Source organism: Macaca nemestrina, chromosome 5 (assembly GCF_043159975.1).
Source record: "Macaca nemestrina isolate mMacNem1 chromosome 5, mMacNem.hap1, whole genome shotgun sequence".
NCBI lineage: Eukaryota > Metazoa > Chordata > Mammalia > Primates > Cercopithecidae > Macaca > Macaca nemestrina.
The window spans coordinates 179,172,179-179,194,370 of NC_092129.1; the positions used below are offsets into that span (position 1 = coordinate 179,172,179).

At 44.0% G+C, this 22,192-nt stretch overlaps 1 long non-coding RNA gene across 8 annotated transcripts in view; it reads right to left on the minus strand.

The window, feature by feature from the left end:
- Nucleotides 1-22,192, minus strand: part of LOC139363514 (uncharacterized) — a 60,412-nt gene that overhangs the window by 5,327 nt on the left and 32,893 nt on the right. For 6 of the 8 annotated variants that reach the window (XR_011624082.1, XR_011624077.1, XR_011624081.1 and 3 more), the window contains 2 exons: nucleotides 9,138-9,230; nucleotides 6,505-6,732 (listed from right to left, as the gene is read on the minus strand). This is a non-coding gene — a long non-coding RNA (uncharacterized lncRNA). The remainder of the gene's footprint in view (nucleotides 1-6,504; nucleotides 6,733-9,137; nucleotides 9,231-22,192) is intronic. The other 2 variants (XR_011624084.1, XR_011624083.1) reach the window with 1 other exon arrangement.

The following is a 22,192-nucleotide window of genomic DNA, read 5'->3' on the forward strand; positions in this document are numbered from 1 at the left end:
GGCAGGTCCACACCTGGAATGCCACATGGGGTTTTGGCCATTGTAGCCTAAGAATGAGGGTCAGATGGGTAATTAAGAGAATGGACCAACTCTAAATAAAAATTTAGTCCAGTTCAGTAACCATGTCTCGCATACCTGCCATGTACCAGAACTTGGTCTGGTTATGAAGTTGAAAACAAACAAACAAACAAACACCAACGAGATCCCTGTCCTAGTAGGGCACACAGACTGGGAGGCACTCACTTTTAAACCCTCAAAGCCATCCATTGCAAAGATAAATACAAGCCCAGGGCCCAGCCTAGGGTGGGGAAGGTGGGGAAGGCATGCTTGCTAGAGGAGATAGCATCCCTGTAAAGAAGGCAAGAAAGGAGCTGGGATGGAGGGAGCTGCAGAGCCCAGGACACAGGGGAGCAGATGGGAGGGTGGCCTGATGATTCCCCTGACTGTGGCTTTGTTCCATTCACCAGGCTCTGCCCGGCCACCCCATGTAGAGGTCCCTCCTCAAGGCAGCATGTTCAGGGCACCATCCGCACACAGGTTCCCTTCCCATCTTGTGGTCCCGCTTCTCATCCTCCACACCCGCCTTGCTCAGTGATGCCGTGCTCCACATAGGCTTATGCTTCTGGGGCCTGAGAACCAGCCTCCACTCTTCTCTCTCACACTCTATATCTAACCTGTTGGCACACTCTATTCCTTTTTTTTCTATAAGTTCTAGAAACTGCTTCATCCATCCCCACGACTATCTTTGTCCCAGCTTCCATCATCTTTTTCTCTCTTTCCCTCTCTTCTTTTTACTTTTTTTTTTTAAAGAGATAGGATCTTGCTCTGTTGTCCAGGCTGGAGTGCAGTGGTGTGATCATAGCTCACTGCAGCCTTGAACTCCTGGGCTCAAGAAATCCTCCCACTTCAGCCTCCTGACTAGCTGGGACTACAGCATGCTCCACCATGCCCAGCTATTTTTTAAATTTGTTGTAGAGGTGGGGTCTGTGTTGGTCTGACTGATTTTTGAACTCCTGGCCTCAAATAATCCTACTCCCTTGGCCTGCCAAAGCACAGACTACAGAATGAGCTATGATGCTTGGTCTTCTTTTTACATTAAAAAAAAAATTGAGATATAATTCACTGCCATAATATTCATCCTTTTAAAGCGTACAATTCAGTAGTTTTTAGTGTTTTCACAAAGTTATGCAACCATCACCACTATCTTATTCCAGAACATTCCATCACCCCAAAATAAGTCCCACATCCATGAGCAGCCACTCATCTCCCCTTCCCCTCTCCCTGGCAACCACAAATCTCCTTTGTGTCTCTATAGGTGTCTCTGTTCTGAACATTTCATATAAATGGAATCCAACAATGTGTGGTATTTTGTAACTATCTTCTTTCACTCAGCATAATGTTTTCAAGTTTGTTGAAAGGTTTCCATGTTGCAGCACACATCAATATCATTTTATTCCTTTTCATGGCCGGACAATATTCTTTTGTATGGCCATAGTGCTTTTGTTTATCCATTCATGGGTGAGTAACAGTATGCTTTTGTTTGCCCATGGACATCAGGGTTGTGTCCACTTTGGGGGGATTATGAATAGTGTGGCTATGTACATTCCTGTCTTAATCCATTTGGGCTGCTATAAGAAAATACCACAGCTGGGTGGCTTACAAACCACAAAAATTTATTTCTCACCCTTTTGGAGGCTGCAAGTTCAAGCAAAGATACCAGCAGATTTGGTGTGTGCTGAGGGCCTGTTTCCTGGTCCATGATGGCACCTTCTCACTGTGTCCTCACATGGCAGAAAGGGCCAATGAACCCTCTGGGTCCTCTTTGATAAGGCAGTAATCCCATTCATGAGGGCTCCATTCTTATGACCCAATCACCTCACGAAGGCCCTGCCTGCAAATACCATCACCTTGGGGGTGAGGATTTCAACATAGGAATTTGGGGGAGACACACACTTTCAGCCTATAGCAATTCTTGCTCAAGTGTTTGTGTGAACTTATGGCTTCACTTCTCTTGGATGCGCCTTCAACTCTTCGTAAGATTGGTGAGTACATTGCTCAGTTTTTCCTGCCTCCAGACTTATCCTCTCAACCCATTCTCCAACCTTTTAGTCAAATTTATTTATTTATTTATTTATTTATTTATTTATTTATTTATTCATTCATTCATTTATTGAGACAGAGTCTCACTCTGTCTCCCAGGCTGGAGTGCAGTGGTGTGATCTCGGCTCACTGCAACCTCTGCCTTCCGGGTCAAGCGATTCTCCTGTCTCAGCCTCCTGACTAGCTGGGACTATAGGCGTGCACCACCACGCCCGGCTAATTTTTGTATTTTTAGTAGACACAGGGTTTCCCCATGTTGGCCAGGCTGGTCTTGAACTCCTGAACTCAAGTGATTCGCCTGCCTCGACCTCCCAAAGTGCTGGGATTATAGGCGTGAGCCACTGCACCCAGCCTAGTCTAGTTTTTTTAAACATGTAAATCTTTTAAATATGTAAATTGTATCATGCTGAACCCTGTATGTAAAATCTTTCCATAATTTTCCATTGCAATGAGAAAAAAAATGCCAAAGCTTCATCTGGCCTTCCTCTTCAACCCCATCTCTGGGGGATGGGGGAGGGGAGTCGGAGATGGGGCTAGGAACACCCCTCTGTTTACCCCAGCTCGCTTTAGAGTACAGTGGGGCTACAGTCCTCTGCAGCATAAACACTGTTGCCACTTGCCTCTCTCCTGTGTCCAGCCCTCCACCAGCCCAGGGCACTTAAGCAACCTGAAAGGGAAAGGCTGTGGTGCCACCAGTACTCTTGTCTCCAGGCCCCTCTTGAAAACTCCACAGCCCAAGACCCCTGAAAGTTAGAGCTGAGAGGGGCTTGGGGAGCACCCAGCCTGGCTGGCTTTCCAGCTGTGCCCTGGGCAGCTCTGTATTGCGGGGGACCTGTCAGAGCTGGGAACCAGGGAGTGGTGCTGAGTCTCAGGGCTCTGTGGGTGTGTTTCCTGGCAGTTTTGTTTGAACAGAATTCTTATCAGCAGAAAGAAAAAGTGATCTGAGCCGGTGTGGTGGCTCACGCCTGTAATCCCAGCACTTTGGGAGGCCAAGTCTGTGGATCACCTGAGGTCAGGAGTTCGAGACCAGCCTGGCCAACATGGGGAAACTCCGTCTCTACTAAACATACAAAAATTAGGCCAGTCATGATGGCTCATGTCTGTAATCTCAGCCCTCTGGGAGGTCAAGGTGGAGAGATCACCTGAGGTCAGGAGTTCAAGACTCGCCTGGCCAATATGGTGAAACCCTGACTCTATCAGAAATTATAAAAAATTAGCTGGGTGTGGTGGTGAGCGCCCGTAATCCCAGCTGCTCAAGAGGCTGAGGCAAGAGAATCGCTTAAACCCAGGAGGTGGAGGTTGCAGGGAACCAAGATTGTGCCACTGCACGCCAGCCTGGGCAACAGAGTGAGACTCCGTCTCAAAATAATAATAATAATAAAATAAATAAATAAAAATACAAATACAAAAATTAGCCAGGCGTGGTGGTGGGCACCTGTAATCCCAGCTACTCGGAGGCTGAGGCAGGAGAATTGCTTGAACCCAGGAGGTGGAGGTTGCAGTGAGCCCAGATAGCACCACTGCACTCCAGCCTGGGTGACAGAGTGGGACTCAGTCTCAATAAATTAATTAATTAATTAATTAATTAAATTAAATAAATAAAAAGAAAAGGGGATCTGGAAACAGATTAATTTAATCCAGCCTTCTTCATTTTACAGAGGAAGAAACCCAGGCTAAGGCAAACGCAGCTCCTTCTTCTCCAGACCAGAAGCCAGGAGTTGCTGTCCACTCTCCCGGCTACCCATGGACACAGGGCAGTGGCTTTGCCTTCCCCAGGAAGCCTGTGGAGTCACCAGAGCAGGGTCAGCGCTCTAGGACACCAGGGCACAGAATGAATGCAGGAGAGAAAACCAGACACGGGCATTCAGCCAAAGGTGGAAACAGCAGAGTCGCCTGCTCCGGCGGGGCAGAGACCAGGAAAGTGACTCTCCAGAGACTCGGGAAGTGCTGCCTCCAGAAACGCCGTCCCAGACCGCCAGAGCAAAACCTCAGAGGAGACCTCACGTGACCAGGCTTTAAAGAAAGTTTGGGGGGAGGGGTCCCAGAAATCAACGAAGGGAGGAAGGAAAGAAAGGCGCTGGGTGGGAGCCTCAGGAGAGGCTCCGGGAGGCGGGAGGCTGAGCTGTCCCCTCCCTCCTCGCTCCCTCCCTCCGGACCCACCCCGGGAGCAGCAGCTGTCCGGATCCAGCTGCAATTTTTCAAACCAATTAAGGAGAAGTGCCTCGGTCGCAGAAGGGAGCGCTGTGGGCCTCTCCTGAGTCAGCAGGCACAGACCAGGACCTCTGGGGACGCGATCTGAGGGCTCCAATTGATCCCCCTTAAGGAAGAAATCACAAGTAGCAGCAGCTACTCTTTCGACTTTAAACTACTGAAGGGGCTGCCTGTTTTTTAAGAGGTTCTCCACCGAGCGCGCGGCTTCCCGGCTGCCTTAACTATCTGCAGGCCGGCAGGTTTCTCTCTTCATTCCCAGTGTCTCCTGCACAGGTCTCCTGTCCTGCATTCAGCAACGAGCCTCCTCGAAGTTGCATTGGGTGTGACCTCGCCATCCAAAACAAAGAGGCCCAAGAGTCTGAGGCTGAGAAAACTCATAAAGACTTTGTGCACGGTCTGAAACGGCCAATCCTCAGTTACAACTGAGTGGAAACAAAGCCGGGGAATAAAGCAGAGACCCAGAGCCAAACCACCCTCTTCGGTTATTCTGCCACCCTTGTAGGCCAAACCGCTCGATGTCCCCCAGCTTGTTTGGCATTGTGTGGATGTTTCTTCAGAAAAAAAAACCCGATGTACCTGATTTACCTCCGAGACTGAGATCAGAATAGGAAGCTCCGGGCTTCTAACCCCGCCCTTGGGGAAGAAGGTGAAGCCAGGATTGCTGTCCTTAGATCCCACACCCACCTTTTCTATCTTCCAAAACATGAAAGCAGGAGTGCTTCTGCTCTGCTATAAAAATTGGGTGGCAGCAAAATCCTCACTGACTGTTGTTTGTGAAAACACAAGTCTCAGTGCAATGTTATTCATATAAACATGGAACCCCAATAGGGCCCATCCTTGCCACCTTCCAAAAAATAATAGCCTGACATAAAGAAAGACTGAAAGCAGTCCAAACCTTTATGTAGTCCTTTGAGGGAATGCTAAGAAGGAACATTTGTTCTTAAGACACAGCAAAACATCTATTAAAAATTATGCCTCTTGATCTCCCCTTTCCCCCACACTCCCTGACCACCACCATGGCAGCCTCCTGAAGACCCTGCCTCCCCAGCCCGCAAGGCCCCTCCCTCTCTTCTCTCTCCTTCACTCTCCATTCTCTGCCTCTCTCTCTCTCTCTCTCTCTCTCTCTCTCTCTCTCTCTCTCTCTCTCTTATAGAGACAGGGTCTCCCTCTGTCACTCAGGCTGGAGTGCAGTGGCACAATCATGGTTCACTGCATCCTCAAACTCCTGGGCTCAAGTGATCCTCCCACCTCAGCCTCCTGAGTAGCTGGGACTACAGGCATGCATTACTCACCCTGCTAATCTTTTAATTTTTGTAGAGACAGGAGTCTTGCTGTGTTGCCCAGGCTGGTCTCAAACTCCTGAGCTCAAGCAATCCTCCCACCTCAGCCTCCCAGAGTGCTGGGATTGCAGGTACGAGCCATCACACCTGGCCTCTGCCTATCTCTTTATTCTGTCATCCATTTAACCTTTCTGGATGCTATAATTTTCTTTTTTAAAAAAATTTCCTAGCACCTGGGTTCTGCACAAATTGCATCCCAGAAACCAGGAATTGATCTAGCAAGAAAGTTGGAGGTGACCAGAGGAGCAGGGAGGAGGAAAGCTGTTCAAAGGTAAATATATAAAGTTTTTTGTCCCTCCCTTGTTCGATCTTTGTGGGGGTCTGCCCAAGGAGAACATGTTTATTGCACCTCCCTGTGAAGCTTTTCCTCAGCCCCATACCCACCTTTGCCTTTTCTCCTTCTGGCAGATCAGGAACCCCAGAACCTGGGAGCAAAGACCCTGGCTTAAGGCCTTCCTCCCTCGCTCCTCCAGAGCCTTTGTGAGTAGCAGGCCGAGGGCGCTCACTGTGCTGTTTCCTTCAAAGCGGCCTTTGGCTGCTACATGGCCTGTGCTGCCAATCAGAGCCAGCATGGGACAGCTCGCCCCAAGTCTGAGAAGGCTGGAGGCGTCTCTGGATTGGCACCACCCATATTTGGGGCTTGTGAGAAATCAAGGGAAAGTGGCTAAAAGGTTGAAGCAATCCCATTTGTCACCCACCCAACCACACCGAAAGTCAATCGGGGCATGGAGTCTATAGGCTGCACCCCAGCCTGGCTCTGGACGCAGAGGGAGCTGTCAGGGCTGGGGTGTGTGGACCTCATTGGCAGCGTCTGTGAACTTGATGCTTTCACATGCATCCTGCAAGCACATGCCTGACACGCCTTTGTCCGGACATTTCAGGCCACCATGTTGAGTAGAGGGAGGATGTGTTTTGGAGCCGTTCACGTTTCCAACCCCACATGCAGTCAATGTGGGGCGTCCACCTCGGGCCATGGCTCCCACAAAAGTGCTGTTCTGGACCTAGTCTCATGTTGTTGCTGTCTGTATTCATCCCTGACTGTAATATGAGATCCCATCATTGGAGACCCATGGTACGATGTCTAAGGAAAAAGGAAAAAGAACAAGCAGCATTTCCTTCTGGCCCCTCTTAAAACCCCAGAGTGGGTCATGCAGTTCATTTAGGAGTGCAGAGCACCCAGCAGTGTGCCCAGACTTCATTGAGCACTGCTGCCTATGAACTCAACAGGGGCCTGTAGCCTAGAAAATTCGTGCCTGTAGCCTAGAAAATTCGTGCCACAGTAGCCTGGCTAGATGCTGACCCCACCCTAGCAAGTTTGCTTGGGACACTCCGGAAAAGAAGACCACTGTCTACAGGCAGGGCCACTACACTCGCAACCACCAGAGTTTATCCAGTAAACACTGAAGGATAAAAGGGGTTGGAGACAGGAGACAGAAAAATTTTTTGTTTCCCACCTAGAGATATAAGGAATTCTGAACAATTTTGCCATGCTGCCCATGGTGGCTCAGTAATCCCAACACTTTCGGAGGCCAAGGCGGGCTGATCGCTGGAGCACAGGAGTTAGAGACCAGCCTGGGCAACATGGCAAAACCCTGTCTCTACCCAAAATACAAAAATTAGTACAAAAGTCAGCAGGGTGTAGTGGCACATGCCTGTAGTCCCAGCTACTTGGAAGACTGAGCCTAAGAGGTGGTTGCAGTGAGCTGAGATGGTACCACTGCACTCCAGCCTGGGCAACAGAGCCAGACCCCATTTTTAAAATAAATAAATAAATAAATGATTTTGCCCAGATAGACAATGAAAAAGGACTGATACTTCAGGCAAGGGGTCTAAGTGCATTGTTACACATGGTTAGACAGGGGATGTCTAAATGTACTGTTGGGTCTAAATAGAGGGAGAGGCTGCGATTACTCTTTAAGTGCAAACCCCAATCTGTGGGATGTGGAGTGGGAGTCTTTGAAGCCCAAGGAGGAAAAACCAACCTAGATATGGGGGAAAAATAAGAGGTAAATAAATAAATTACATGTCTATAATATTTTCAAATTTTAAAATGTATATATGTTTACATATACAAAGGTCCATAATTTAACCCAATTGGAAATTCAAAAATTTCAAATTCATAGACTTAATCAATGCAGAAGCTCAAATTATACTTTGAGATGCCACTAAGTTTAAACACCGTACCCCCTATAATCTTAGGAAAGTAAATATAAAATAGAAGAAAAATAGGTGTGGTTCACTTTAACTATACTCTTGCCTAAATGTCTCATAGTCATCGTAGCTGGCCATTGCCCTAAAATATCTGATATTGGGAATAAATGTGCTAACACAATGAATAATACATGTAAAGAATCAAATTTTTGGTATTTACAAATTGGCTTGATTAAAATGGGATCCCAGTGGTTGGGCACAGTAGCTCACACTTGTAATCAATTACCTAACACTTTGGGAGGCTGAGGCAGGCAGATCACCTGAGGTCAGGAGTTCAAGACCAGCTTGGCCAACATGGCAAAACCCCATCTCTACTAAAAACACAAAAAATAGCCAGGAGTCATGGTGGCTGCCTGTATTATAATCCCAGCAACTTGGGAGGCTGAGGCAGGAGAATCGCTTGAACCTGAGAGGCAGAGGTTGCAGTGAGCCGAGATCGCACCACTGCACTCCAGCCTGGACAACAGATGGAGACTCCCTCTCAAAAAATAAATAAATAAATAAATAAATAAATAAATAAATAAAATAAAATGGGATCCCACAGATTCACAATTAAAATAGTTAATATAGCCTTATGTAAGTTAAAACAGGGCTTTCAAGGATTAAAACTTATGTAGTATACACCTAAAAGAAAGGAAATCAATATATGGAAGAGATTCTGCACTCCACGTCTAGTGCAGCACTCTTCATAATCATCAAAATTTGGCCAGGTGCAGTGGCTCACATCTGTAATCCCAGCACTTTGGGAGGCTGAGGCAGGCAGATCACTTGAGGCCAGGAGTTTGAGACCAGCCCTGCCAACATGGTGAAATATTGTCTCTACCGAAAATACAGAAAATATCTGGGCGTGGTGGCACACGCCTGTAGTCCTAGCTAATCAGGAGGGTGAGGCAGGAGAATTGCTTAAACATGGGAGGCAGAGGTTGCAGTGAGCCGAGATCATACCCATCAACAGATGAACGAAGAAAGAAAATGTGACACACACACACACACACACCAGAATATTATACAGCCATAGAAAGGAATGAAATCTTGTCATTTGCAGTAATGTAATTTGGATGGAGCTGGAGGCTGTTATCCCAAGTAAAATAACTCAGAAACAGAAAATCAAATACTACATGTTCTCAATCACGTGGAACTGAAGAAAGTGGATCTCATGAAGATATACTCTATCCAGCAGTTACCAGAGGCCAGGAGGGGTCGTGGGAAGCAGGGACGGGTGAAAAGAGGTTAACGGGTACAAAAATACAAGTAGCTAGACACAGTGGCTCACACCTTTAATCTCAGCACTTTGGGAGGCCAAGGTGGGTGGATCACTTGAGTTCAGGAGTTTGAGACCAGTCTGGGCAACATAGCAAGACTCCATCTCTACAAAAAACACAAAATTTAAAAATATATTTAAGAAATTAATGCTGACAGATCAATTAGATAGCCATGTATAAAAAGAAAATCTTGAAACATATCCTAAACTGCCCACAAAAATCAATTTCAGAAGGAATGTAGCTTTAAATGTAAATATTAAAAAATAAAATAAATTATTTTTATAACTTTGAGTAGGGAAATATTTTTAAAACAGATCACAAAAACCAATAGCTGTAAAGGAAAAGATTGATAAATTAGGCCACATTCAAATTAATAATTTTTATTTATCAAAAGACACCATCAAGAAAGTGAAGAGGCAAGTTTTAGTGTGGGAGAAAATATATACACAAATAATTGACAAAGGGATCACATCTAGAATGTGCAGAGAACTCCTATAAATAATAAGAAAAAGACAATAGAAACATGAGTAGAAGGCAGAATAGATAATTTACAAAAAAAAAAAAAAACAAATGTGTTCAATTTCCTTAATAATCATGTAAATGCAAATTAAAATCAATGAGATATCACCACACATCCTCCAGAACAGCTAAAATAAAAGAGACTGATGGGGATTTCTGGCAAGATATCTGAATAGGAACAGCTCTGGTCTGCAACTCCCAGCAAGATCAACGAAGAAGATGGGTTATTTCTGCATTTCCACCTGAGGAACCTGGTTCATCTCACTGGGACTGGTTGGACCGTGGGTGTAGCCCACGGAGGGTGAGCCAAAGCAGCGCGAGGTGATGCCTCACCTGGGAAGTGCAAGGGGTCGGGGGATTTCCCTTTCCTAGCCAATGGAAGCCATGAGAGACTGTACCAGGAGGAACAGTACACTACCGCCCAGATACTGTGCTTTTCCCACAGTCTGCAACTGGCAGACCAGGAGATTCCCTCTGGTGCCTGACTTGGTGGGTCCAACACCCATGGAGCCCAGCAAGCTGAGATCAGCTGGCTTGAAATTCTCACTGCTAGTGCAGCAGTCTGAGATCAACCTGGGCTGCTGGACCTCGGAGCAGGGAGGGGCATCCACCATTGCTGAGGCTTGAGTAGGCAGTTTTATGCTCACAGTGTAAACAAAGCCTCCAGGAAGTTTGAACTGGGTGGAGCCCACCACACTTAGCAAGGCAATGGCCTCTCTAGATTCCACGTCTGTGAGCAGGACATCTCTGAACAAAAGGCAGCAGCCCCAGTCAGGGACTTATAGATAAAACCCCCATCTCAATGGGACAGAGCACCTAGGGGAAGGGGCAGCTGTGAGCACAGCTTCAGCAGACTTAAACCACCCTGCCTGGCAGCTCTTAAGAGAGAAGTGGTTCTCCCAGCACAGTGTTCAAGCTCTGATACCAGACAGACTGCCTCCTCAAGTGTGTCCCTGACCCTCATGTAGCCTGACTGGCAGACACCTCCCAGTAGGGGCCAACAGACACCTCATACAGGAGAGTTCTGGCTGGCATGTGGCAAGTGACCCTCTGGGATGAAGCTTCCAGATGAAGGATCAGGCAGCAATCTTTCCTGTTCTGCAGCCTCTGCTGGTGATACCCAGGCAAACAGGATCTGGAGTGGACCTCCAGCAAACTCCAACAGACCTGCAGCTGAGAGGCCTGACTGTTAGAAGGAAAACTAACAAACAGAAAAGAATAGCATCAACATTAACAAAAAAGGACATCCACACAAAAACCCCATCCGTAGGTCACCAACATTAAAGACCAAAAGTAGATAAAACCAAAAAGATGGGGAGAAACAAGCACAGAAAGGCTGAAAATTCCAAAAAGCAGAATGCCTCTCTTCCTCCAAAGTATCACAATTCCTCGCCAGCAAGGGAACAAAACTGGAGGAAGAATGAGTTTGAAGAATTGACAGAAGTAGGCTTCAGAAGGTCGGTAATAACAGACTCCTCTGAGCTAAATGGGCATGTTCTAATCCATTGCAAGGAAGTTAATAACCTTGAAGAAAGATTAGATGAATTGCTAACTAGAATAAGCAGTGTAGAGAAGACTATAAATGACCTGATGGAACTGAAAAACACAGCACAAGAACTTCGTGAAGCATACACAAGCTTCAATAGCTGAATTGATCATATTGGAAGAAAGGATATCAGTGATTGAATATCGACTTAATGAAATAAAGCAAGAAGACAAGATCAGAGAAAAAAAGAGTGAGAAGAAACCAACAAAGCCTCCAAGAAATATGGGATCCCAGTGGTTGGGCACAGTAGTTCACACTTGTAATCCTAACACTTTGGGAGGCTGAGGCAGGCAGATCACCTGAGGTCAGGAGTTCAAGACCAGCTTGGCCAACATGGCGGAGAATCGCTTGAACCCAAGAGGCAGAGGTTGCAGTGAGCCGAGATCACACCACTGCACTCCAGCCTGGACAACAGATGGAGACTCCCTCTCAAAAAATAAATAAATAAATAAATAAATAAATAAATAAATAAATAAATATAATAATAAAATGGAATCCCACAGATTCACAATTAAAATAGTTAATATAGCCTTATGTAAGTTAAAACAGGGCTTTCAAGGATTAAAACTTATGTAGTATACACCTAAAAGAAAGGAAATCAATATATGGAAGACATTCTGCACTCCACGTCTAGTGCAGTACTCTTCATAATCACCAAAATTTGGCCAGGTGCAGTGGCTCACATCTGTAATCCCAGCTTCCAGAGATGACACTTTTAAGTCCAGAGCATGAAGGCCCTGAATCACCTCAACATTGTGAAACTATTGGAGGTGCTGGAAACCTGGGAACACTATTCCTGGTCATGGCTGCTGCTAGTGAAGGAGAAGGTCAAGGCCCACTTACTGGGCCATGACCGCATGAAGAGAAAGAAACTAGAGACAAACTCTACCCGATGGGATCCACTGGGCAGTACTGCCACAAGAACAGGAGTGTTCACAGAGACTTAAAGCCAGAGAACCTACTTTTGGATGTTGACCTGAACATCAAGGTTGCAGATGTTGGCTTCAACAATGAGTTCACCTTAGGAAACAAGCTAGATACCTTCTGTGTCAGTACTCCTTATGCCGTCCTGGAACTCTTCCTGGATCAAAAGTAGCATAGCTCTGTGGTAGATGGGGGCAGCCTGGAAGTTATTCTCTACCCCATGGTCATCAGGTCCCTGCCTTTGAATGGGATAAACTTTGGGAGCTGCAGGAGCAGGCACTGAGCAGAACATATCATATTTATTTTTGCATGTTCATGGAGTGTGAGAACTTGCTTTGAAACATAGTAAACATTGTTACATACATTAAAACATGTAAACTATATCAAAATAGCACATTGTGTCCCATAATGTATACTATTAATATCTGTCAGTTAAAATTAAAATTTTAAAAAGACACTATCAACTAAGTAAAAAGGCAACCCACAGAATGGAGAAAATATTTGCAAATGATATATCTGATAAGGGATAACGGAGTTTGTTGTTAACATTCTGGATATTAATCCCTTCATAATAAGCTTCCCAAGGCCGTGGGAGCCTACTCTTGCAAAAGAAAAACCCGCTGAGATCTCATAATCCCTTCATAATAAGAAATTAATATACAGAATGTACAGAGAATTCCTAACATTCAACAACAACAACAACAACAACAACAAAAAAGATTTAAAAATGGGCAAGGACTTGAATAGAACTTTCTCTAAAGAAGATTTACAAATGGCCAATAAGCATGTGAAAAGATGCTCAGCATCACTAATATTAGGAAATGCAAATCAAAACTACAATCAGATACCACCTCACATCTATTAGGATGAAAGCTATCAAAAAACCAGATGTTGGTGAGGATGTGAAGTTGGAACCCTTGAGCACTATTAATGGGTATGTAAAATGGTGCAGTCACTATGGAAAACAGCATGAAAGATTGTTCAAAAAATTAAAAATAGAATTACCATATGATCCAGCAATTCCACTTCTAGGTATACACCTGATATGGTTTGGCCATGTCCCCACCCAAATCTCATCCTGAATTGTAGTTTCCATAATCCCCACACGTCATGGGAAGGACCTGGTGGGAAGTAATTGAATCATGGGAGCAGTTTATCCCATACTATTCTCATGATAGTAAGTTCTCATGAGATCTGATGGTTTTATAAGGGGTGTCCCCCTTTCCTTAGCTCTCATTCTTCTCCTTCCTGCTGCCATGTGAAGTAGGATGTGTTTGCTTCCCTTTCTGCCATGATTATAAGTTTCCTGAGGCCTCCCCAGCCATACTGAACTGTGAGTCAATCAAACCTCTTTCATTTATAAATTACCTAGTCTCCAGTATGTCTTTCTTTTATTTTTTAATCTTTTTATATTATTATGCTTTAAGTTGCGGGGTACATGTGCAGAACTTGCAGGTTTGTTATATAGGTATACACATGCCATGGTGGTTTGCTGCACCCATCAACCTGTCATCTACATTCGGTATTTCTCCTAATGCTATCCTTCCCCTAGCCCCCGACCCCCTGACAGGTCCCACTGTGTGATGTTCCCCTCTCTGTGTCCATGTGTTCTCATTGTTCAACTCTCACTTATGAGTGAGAACGTGTGGTGTTTGGATTTATCTTCTTGTCTTACTTTGCTAAGAATGATGGTTTCCAGTTTCATCCAAGTCCCTGCAAAGGACACGAACTCATCCTTTTTATGGCTGCATAGTATTCCATGGTGTATATGTGTCACATTTTCTTATCTAGTCTATCATTAATGGTCATTTGGGTTGGTTCCAAGTCTTTGCTATTGCGAACTGTGCCACAATAAACATACGTGTGCATGTGTCTTTATAGTAGAATGATTTATAATCTTTTGGGTATATACCCAGTAATGGGACTGCTGCGTCAAATGGCATTTCTGCTTCTAGATCCTTGAGGAATCACCACACTGTCTTCCACAATGGTCGAACTAATTTACACTCCCACCAATGGTATAAAACTGTTCCTGTTTCTCCACATCCTCTCCAGCATCTGTTCTTTCCTGACTTTTTAATGATCGCCATTCTAACTGATGTGAGATGGCATCTCATTGTGGTTTTGATTTGCATTTCTCTAATAAGCAGTGATGATGAGCTTTTTTTCATATGTTTGCTGGCTGAATAAATGTCTTCTTTTGAGAATTGTTTGTTCACATCCTTTGCACACTTTTTGATGGAGTTTGTTTTGTTCTTGTAAATTTGTTTAAGTTCTTTGTACATTCTCGATATTAGCCCTTTGTCAGATGGACAGATTATAAAAATTGTCTCCCATTCTGTAGGTTGCCTGTTCACTCTGATGATAGTTTTTTGGCTGTGCAGAAGCTCTTTAATTTAGTTAGATCCCATTTGTCAATTTTGGCTTTAGTTGGTATTGCTTTTGGTGCTTTAGTCATGAAATCTTTTCCCATTACTATGTCCTGAACAGTATTGTCCTGAATGGTATTTTTCTAGGGTTTTTATGGTTTCAGGTCTTACATTTAAGTCTTTAATCTACCATGAGTCAATTTTTGTATAAGGTGTAAGGAAGGGATTCAGTTTCAGCTTTCTGCTGATGGCTAGCCAGTTTTCTCAACACCATTTATTAAATAGGGAATCCTTTCTCCATTGCTTGTTTTTGTCAGGTTTGTCAAAGATCAGATGGTTGTAGATGTGTGCTGTTATTTCTGAAGCCTCTGTTCTGTTCTGTTGGTCTATAGATGTCTTTTGGTACCAGCACCATGCTGTTTTGATTACTGCAGCCTTGTGGTACAGTTTGAAGTCAGGTAACATGATGCCTCCAGCTTTGTTCTTTTGGCTTAGGATTGTCTTGGCAATGCGTGCTCTTTTTTGGTTCCATATGAACTTTAGTTTTTTTCCAATTCTGTGAAGAAAGTCAATGGTAGCTTGATGGGGATAGCACTGAATCTCTAAATTACTTTGGGCAATATGGCCATTTTCATGATATTGATTCTTCCTATCCATGAGCATGGAATGTTATTCCATTTATTTGTGTCCTCTCTTATTTCCTTGAGCAGTGATTTGTAATTCTCCTTGAAGAGGTCCTTCACATCCCTTGTAAGTTGGATTATTATTCTCTTTGTAGCAATTGTGAATGGGAGTTCACTCATGATTTGGCTCTCTGTTGTATAGGAATGCTTGTGATTTTTGCACATTGATTTTGTATCCTGAGACTTTGCTGAAGTTGCTTATCAGCTTAATGAGATTTTGGGCTGAGATGATGGGGTTTTGTACATGTACATCCAATATGTCTTTAATTAGCAGTGTGAGAATGGACTAAATATAATACCCAAAAGAACTGAAGGCAGAGACTTCAAGAGATATTTGCACACCCATGTGTATAGTAGTATTACGTACAATAGCCAAAATGTAGAAGCAACCCAGGTGACCACTGATGAGTGAATGGATAAACAAAATGCGGTACATCTAGACAACGGAATGTTAGCCTTAAGAAACAAGAAAATTTGCAATGTGCTGTAACATGTATGAACCTTGAGGACATAAAATAAGCCGGTCACAAAAAGAGAAATATATAATTCTACATATGAGGTACGAGGAGGGGGGATGAGAGTGATTGTTTAATGGGTGGAGTTCCAGTTCGAAAAGATGAAAACCATTCTGAAGATGGATGGTTGGGATGATTGTACAACATTGTGAATGCATTTGATGTCACAGAACTGTACACTCAAAAATGGCTAAGATGGTAAATTTTATGTATATGTATATTTTACCACATTTTGAAAATACGAAAAAAAAGGAAAAAACTACCAAAACCCAAAACCTGATTCTCATCCCCAGTGAGATAAGCTACTTTAGAGGAAATCATGAGGAACCTATGGATGAACATGGTTGATGAAGAGGAACTGAAACCTTCCATTGAGCCACTTCCTGACTACAAGGACTTCCGCCTCGTGCACTGGGCAGAATTAGTGGCAGATCATATGTTGCGAGCTTGTGCTATTCACTGCCCTTGGCTCAGGCCTCTGGGCAGCTACTGTGTGCCTGCATGGTGCTAGAGTTAGATGAGTAAAATGGAATACTTGTCCTTGCAAAACAAATACACCTGTGCAGTCTGAAAGTCATTCACAAGGATTTATTCAGCACCTTTCTATGCCCAGCAACAAGCAAGTAATAAGGCAGCATTTCTCTGCTTTTCTTTGTTGAATGGTGGAGATAAGTACAGAGGGGGGCATTTAATTTAGTCTGAGGAGGGAAGTTAGGTTCCTATAGGAAGTGATGACTGAATAGCTGGATGGTGAAGTTAGCTAGCCAGGGAAGGAAGAGGACAGGCTTTCAGAGACCTAGCACCAAGAAAGATAGTAGAAAGTGCATTTCAGCAGTGAGCACAGGGCTGAGCAGGTGGTAAAAACAGCACTTCTTTTACCTGGAAAAATAGGGCAGAAGACATGAGTTTCAGGCTGTTGGGGACCAACAGAGGCAACAGACATGCTTTATTCACCTTACTGGGTTGCCTGAAATGCAGACAATGATTAAGATTTCAGATGCATAAACATGATGCTTTGCAGAAGACATTCTGAATGACACAAGGTGTTTGCCACTTGATATATAGGTCCCAGGGTAAAATTGGTTCAGAAAATGCAAATGTCCATTGGGAATCTGAAAAGGGGAAAGTCCATAGGTTTCCAGAAAGCTTGGGCAGCTTTTCACCTGTGTACCTGGAAAAACTGGGTGCACCTTGGGAAATGCTTTACCAGTAGCAAGGATGCTCCCTGGCTGGTCTAACTGGTCTGGATCTTCCTGAAGGCCCACTGCTCTTCTGAGGGATGAACACAAGCTAGAAGCAGCTGGAGGGAGGGACTGCAGATGTGTTAATGATGGCAGGCCAAAAACAGAGTGAAAGAAGCTGTCCACCCCTGCTGACTTCTCATCTGTTCTGTGCTGGGGACTGAGCTCTTCAGCTCCCCAAGTGCTGGCTTTCTGCTGTGGCTGAAAAACATCAGCTCTTTTCTTCTCTCACTTCTTTGCATTTTTCTGATCTCTTAAGGAGGCACAGAGACTCACATGAACAGTGAAATAATAGCTATTTTTTCAGCTTGAATATTGGTTGGGAGAAAGAAATTCCTGACAGGGATAGGAGAGGTTGATGGGGAAATAATTTCATGTTTTGGTTCTTTGACACTTAAGAAAATTGTGTTTTCTAATAACTATGGTTTTGAAAGTCAACACAAGTTAACTTTCTTTTCTTAGTGAGAGTCAACACAAGACAGCTTCATTTTTTTAAATTTAAAATTACTTCAGAGCTATCTCTCATCTATACTAGAAATGTCAGTGTTATTAGTGAGGGCTGGTCATTCAGAGAGGATCGGACTTACTGTCAGACATGTTAGGAAAAAAGGCAATGGATTTCTCCGGATTCTGAATAGTCTCTGCTCACCCATAGAAGGTTACTCTCCTGAAGTCACTATGTACCTTCCAGGTGTTAATTTCAGTGAGTATTTGGTTTGTGTTTTTCTTGATGCTTGTAGACTTCTAAAATCCTATGGGTAAAAGAAGTCTTTACAGATGATGGCAGATGGTGCATTGGGCTTGATGTGTTCTTGCACCGCTTGTAGAAGTAGACTTTAGGGTGAGTCTAGAAAGGTGGGTAGGACCTGGGCATGAGCAGACGAGAGGAAACAGTATGAGCAGAGGGTGGAGGGTGGTCTGTGGGATGTGTTGGGGGACGTTCCTGTGTTTATTTAGATAATTGAATGTGGCCTCTGTGCCTTGTAAGAGACAGGGTTAGAACTATGCAGGGATGAAGAAGTGAGGGTGTTCAGACAGGGACACGTGTAGCGAGCAAGATTTTGCACTCAGCTTTTTTGTGTCTACTTCATTCCCATTTGGTTGGGGTCTTTCATGTTTAGCTCATACCGTAGAGTCATTTTCATCCATATAGAAATCTATCATATAACTGCTTGACTTTTGAAAGGTTATGTTGTTTCTAAAATCAAATCTGGTTAAATGTGGGACCCTCCAGCTACCATCCCCTCCTCCCTCCCTCCCACATCCCTCTCATACATTGTGTCCTTAGGAAGTGAAGTAGCTTTTCCCAGAATCCTTAGCCAGGACTAGCTCGATGCCTGCTCAGCTGCTTTCACACGTGTTGTGACGCACACAAAAATGGAGCTACGAACCTTTATGCGTGGAGGAACACAAATGTCTTGCATTATTTTCAATTAGCTCTTGGTGCTGAAGTCTTGTGGGTTTTTTGTCTCCCATATGTAAGGTAGAAAAAAGTCTGAGAAATTCATTAGTTTATAAAGTGTCATTTAAAGGAGGAAGGAAATTCAGATCTCTGTGAACTTGAAAAAGTGAAACTTCACATAACTATTTCTGGCTTGCAGTTTGAGGTGGGAGGGGAACCGTCTTGATTTTGGGCAGGAACTTCTGAGGAAGTATAATGTGTTAACAAGGCAAGAAAGTCTCAAAATAACTACTTTCTTCTCTCTTTCTCTAGAGAGTGGGCCAATGACCTCCCATCCAGGTTTTCTCCTTTACTTCCCCCTCTTTGCAGATGATGTCACAAGGCTCTGCTGACACCCTCTGCGATCTTCAGAGCTGTGCAGAACTCACTCTAGTGCCCATTCTTCTAAGACAATCTCCTAAGCTTCTGTCCTCTCAAACTGTCCCCACACAGAGGGGATAGAGACCTCACTGAGGGTGGGACTTCAGAGCTTTTTCCAGAGCCAGATTAGTTGATAGAGCCACTGGAGAGTTCTAGAAATTTCCTTAATTGAACATTTCATGGCAGTTTGTTTGTTTGTTTGCCTGTCCTCTAGGCTAAGGTGCAACCTTTTTGGCACTTTTTCCTTTAATATGACTATCAGTGCCTGACACATAATAGTACTCAATTAATAGCCTTTTACCTCTTTTCTCTGCAAGGGAGGTACAAAAAAATAACTACAGGGAAACTTTAGAAGAAAGAGAGGCAATTATGTATGGCTGAAGTGAAGATCAGAAATGTTTTATAGATGAGACTGATTTGAGCCAAGAATTAAAGGACAGGTTCATTCACCAGATACTATAAACACCTGGTGTATTTTAGGTTCTGCTATGAAATGAGAAATAATGGTGACCAAAAACAAACACAAAGGTTTACAATCTGATGAGGCAGATGAATGCTCACCAAATAATCACATAAATAATATAAATTTACAAAGGAAACAACATAAATGTCCAACAGGAAAATGGTGAAATAAATTGTGACATGTTCTTTTATCTTAATGCTATATTGCCATTGAAATGGTTTCAAATAATCATAAAGTGATTGCAATAACACTGGTATTTTAAAAATTGGATATCAAAATACAGAATCTAATCTCTACTTTATAAAAATAAATGCATGTTTGTCTATGATAGGGAAGCTGGTTATAGACACAGTGAACAGTGGTTTTCCCTGGTGATGAATTAGGAAGCGTAGAGCATGTTCTCATTAATGACGAATGTTTTGCCAGGAGGCAAGTGGATTTGTTTTTCCATTGTTTGAATTTACAGTTAGATGCTTTGCATGCTTTAAATGAGGATTTAAAGCTTTAGCAGGGATTCTTTCTCTCTCTTTGGGTTGTTTCCATTTGGTTCTGATGAGCAGGAGGAAGGTGAAGGTCACCAAGCACTTACTGAGTGGGTTGTGTGGCTCTGGCAATAGTTTATCTGGTTGTGGGTTTCGTCTGCTTTTTTTTTTTTTTTTTTTTTTGAGACAGGGCTTCACTCTGTCACCCAGGCTGGAGTGTAGTGGCATGATCAGAGCTCACTGCAACCTCAACCTCCCACCAAGTGGTTGAGACTCAAGTGGTCCTCCCACCTCAGTCTCCCAAGTAGCTGGAACAACAGGTGTGTGCCCCATGCCCAGCTAATTGTTTTGTATTTTTCAGTAGAGATGGGGTTTTGCCATGTTGCCCAAGCTGGCCTCGAACTCCTGGGCTCAAGCAATCTGTCTGCCTCGACCTCCCAAAGTGCTGGGATTACAAGCATAAGCCACCATGCCAAGCCCTGTCTGCTATTTTTGAAGGCAAAAACTTGTACCCAAGGAGAAAGTTCTAAGAAATGCTTCCAGTGATGATGATAAGAGTTTGAGTTTCAAGCGAGTGTTCCTGAGCATCTGATTAAACTCCTACGTCAGTAACAAAAACCTGCATTGTTCTGGATTAGTTGCACCATTTCACAGTGATAGCTCCCATCTTCCACATTTCCCTTGGAAGCCACTGGCATATTATTCCTTTTAACAGCTGTTTAAAAGTCGTTTCTGTGCCTTTTTTATTTTTTTTTAAGTAGCTGGGCATTTTTGAGCCTAAAGTCAAAAGTATTTATTATGAAGGTACTGATGATATACCCATAAGAATAGAATGGGGTATATAATTTGTTATACGATGTAAAAATTCTAAAGGTTTTTTCCTCTGACCTGCAAAATTTTCTCTTTCAAGATAGTTTGTCATTCTATGCTCTATAATGTATTTATTTTAAAGACCCACCATGTTGTTCAAGGTGAGAGAGCCCTGTTGGACTGAAGATAATGGTTCACACAGCCTGTCTTTTATGCTGTCTTGGACTTACCTTCCTTTGCATAATAGAGATACCAAGGGTAGGCCTTTTGAAGGTGGGCATGTTTTTACATTATGATATGACAGATGCTGAAAAACCTCTTACTGCTTTCATTACATCCAAAATGGGTGAAATGCAGCTGTCTTCCAGAATCTTACCAGGGTTCCTGCCACCACCTGAGAGGACAGAGTGGACTGACCCAGTGGGGGAAGGACTCATCCCCACTGGGCCGGAGGGAAGAGCTGGAGGGAAGCTGGCTTCACCAAGGACTTTCCGTAGCTCACTCTGGTTCTGCAGTGACAGCAGCTCCTATAGCAAGGGCTGTACAGTTATTCAGAAGAGTGAGGATAATGCACGTGCATTTTATATGCTTGAAGCTGGTTGACAATTTACTTTAGGGATTTATTCTTCTCACCAATTAATTTGTAACCTATTCCATCTTTGTTTTTCCTTACCTGCCAATCACTGCCCTTTTTAGGGATTGTGGTGGGGAAGAGGCTGTAATTTTCTACCAAAGTGTTGGTTACAATTCCATCCCACTATTTTGGGAAAATGTGGATCCTCCCACCTCTCAACCATGACTCCTTTCCTTTCTCAGTTCTTGCTCTGCTTCTTGCAAGTTTTTTGGATATGTCAATGAAGACGCAGTGGAGCCATTTTGTGAGATGAGTTTCCATTGACCAACATAGGAAGGAACACACGCTGCAAGCAAAGGGAGACTATGAACTGTGGACCGTGTTTGAGTAAACCTGGCTGTTTACTGCTATAACCTGATGAAATAAATGGTGGACTCGAGACTTTACGGGCTTGGCTGGCAGCCCCTAAGTCTCAGTCGCCTTCGAGGAAGAAGTACGTGGGGAGAAAGAGTCACATGGCTCTCTACCAAGAACAGGTCCCATCCCTCTTCTGTCTCATCCCTGCCTCCTGAGATTGTTATTCCATCCCTGCCACAGGATGAAGGTTTGTTAGCAAGCTCTGGCAAACATCTGGTTCCTTGTACTTCCTATATACCCCACAGCTGCAGATCTCAAGAAACTTGAGCATTTATCGAAGATGGCTTTCAGTGTTAAATTGTTCCTTTTTGGTGTTGTTCAGTTTTTCAGTTAAGAAGAATGAGTGATCATTGCTTGGCTACTCCACAGATGCAAGGCAGAGCAGCTCCTTCTGGATCCCTCACCGCCTTATAAGCTGGGAGCTCTGGTGGGTGCTTTTCAAATCTACTTTCTTTTTCTGAGTCAAAGAGGAGAGGAACTGCTGACATCCTGTGAGCCAGAGCACCTGAAGCAACTCCATTTCCAGCTTGAATAGTGCAGGTAAGGAAATTGCCAGAGCCACGCATCACTAATTTTGCTCCCTGGTGCTAAGTGCACCTAGCGGGCATGCTGAGTACTGCCCCCTCCTGCTATCCAGTGGTGGCAGGGACTGGCATGGTCCCCAGTGCTTTGGCTGCCTCGGCTGCCTGTCTGTTCAGGGGCC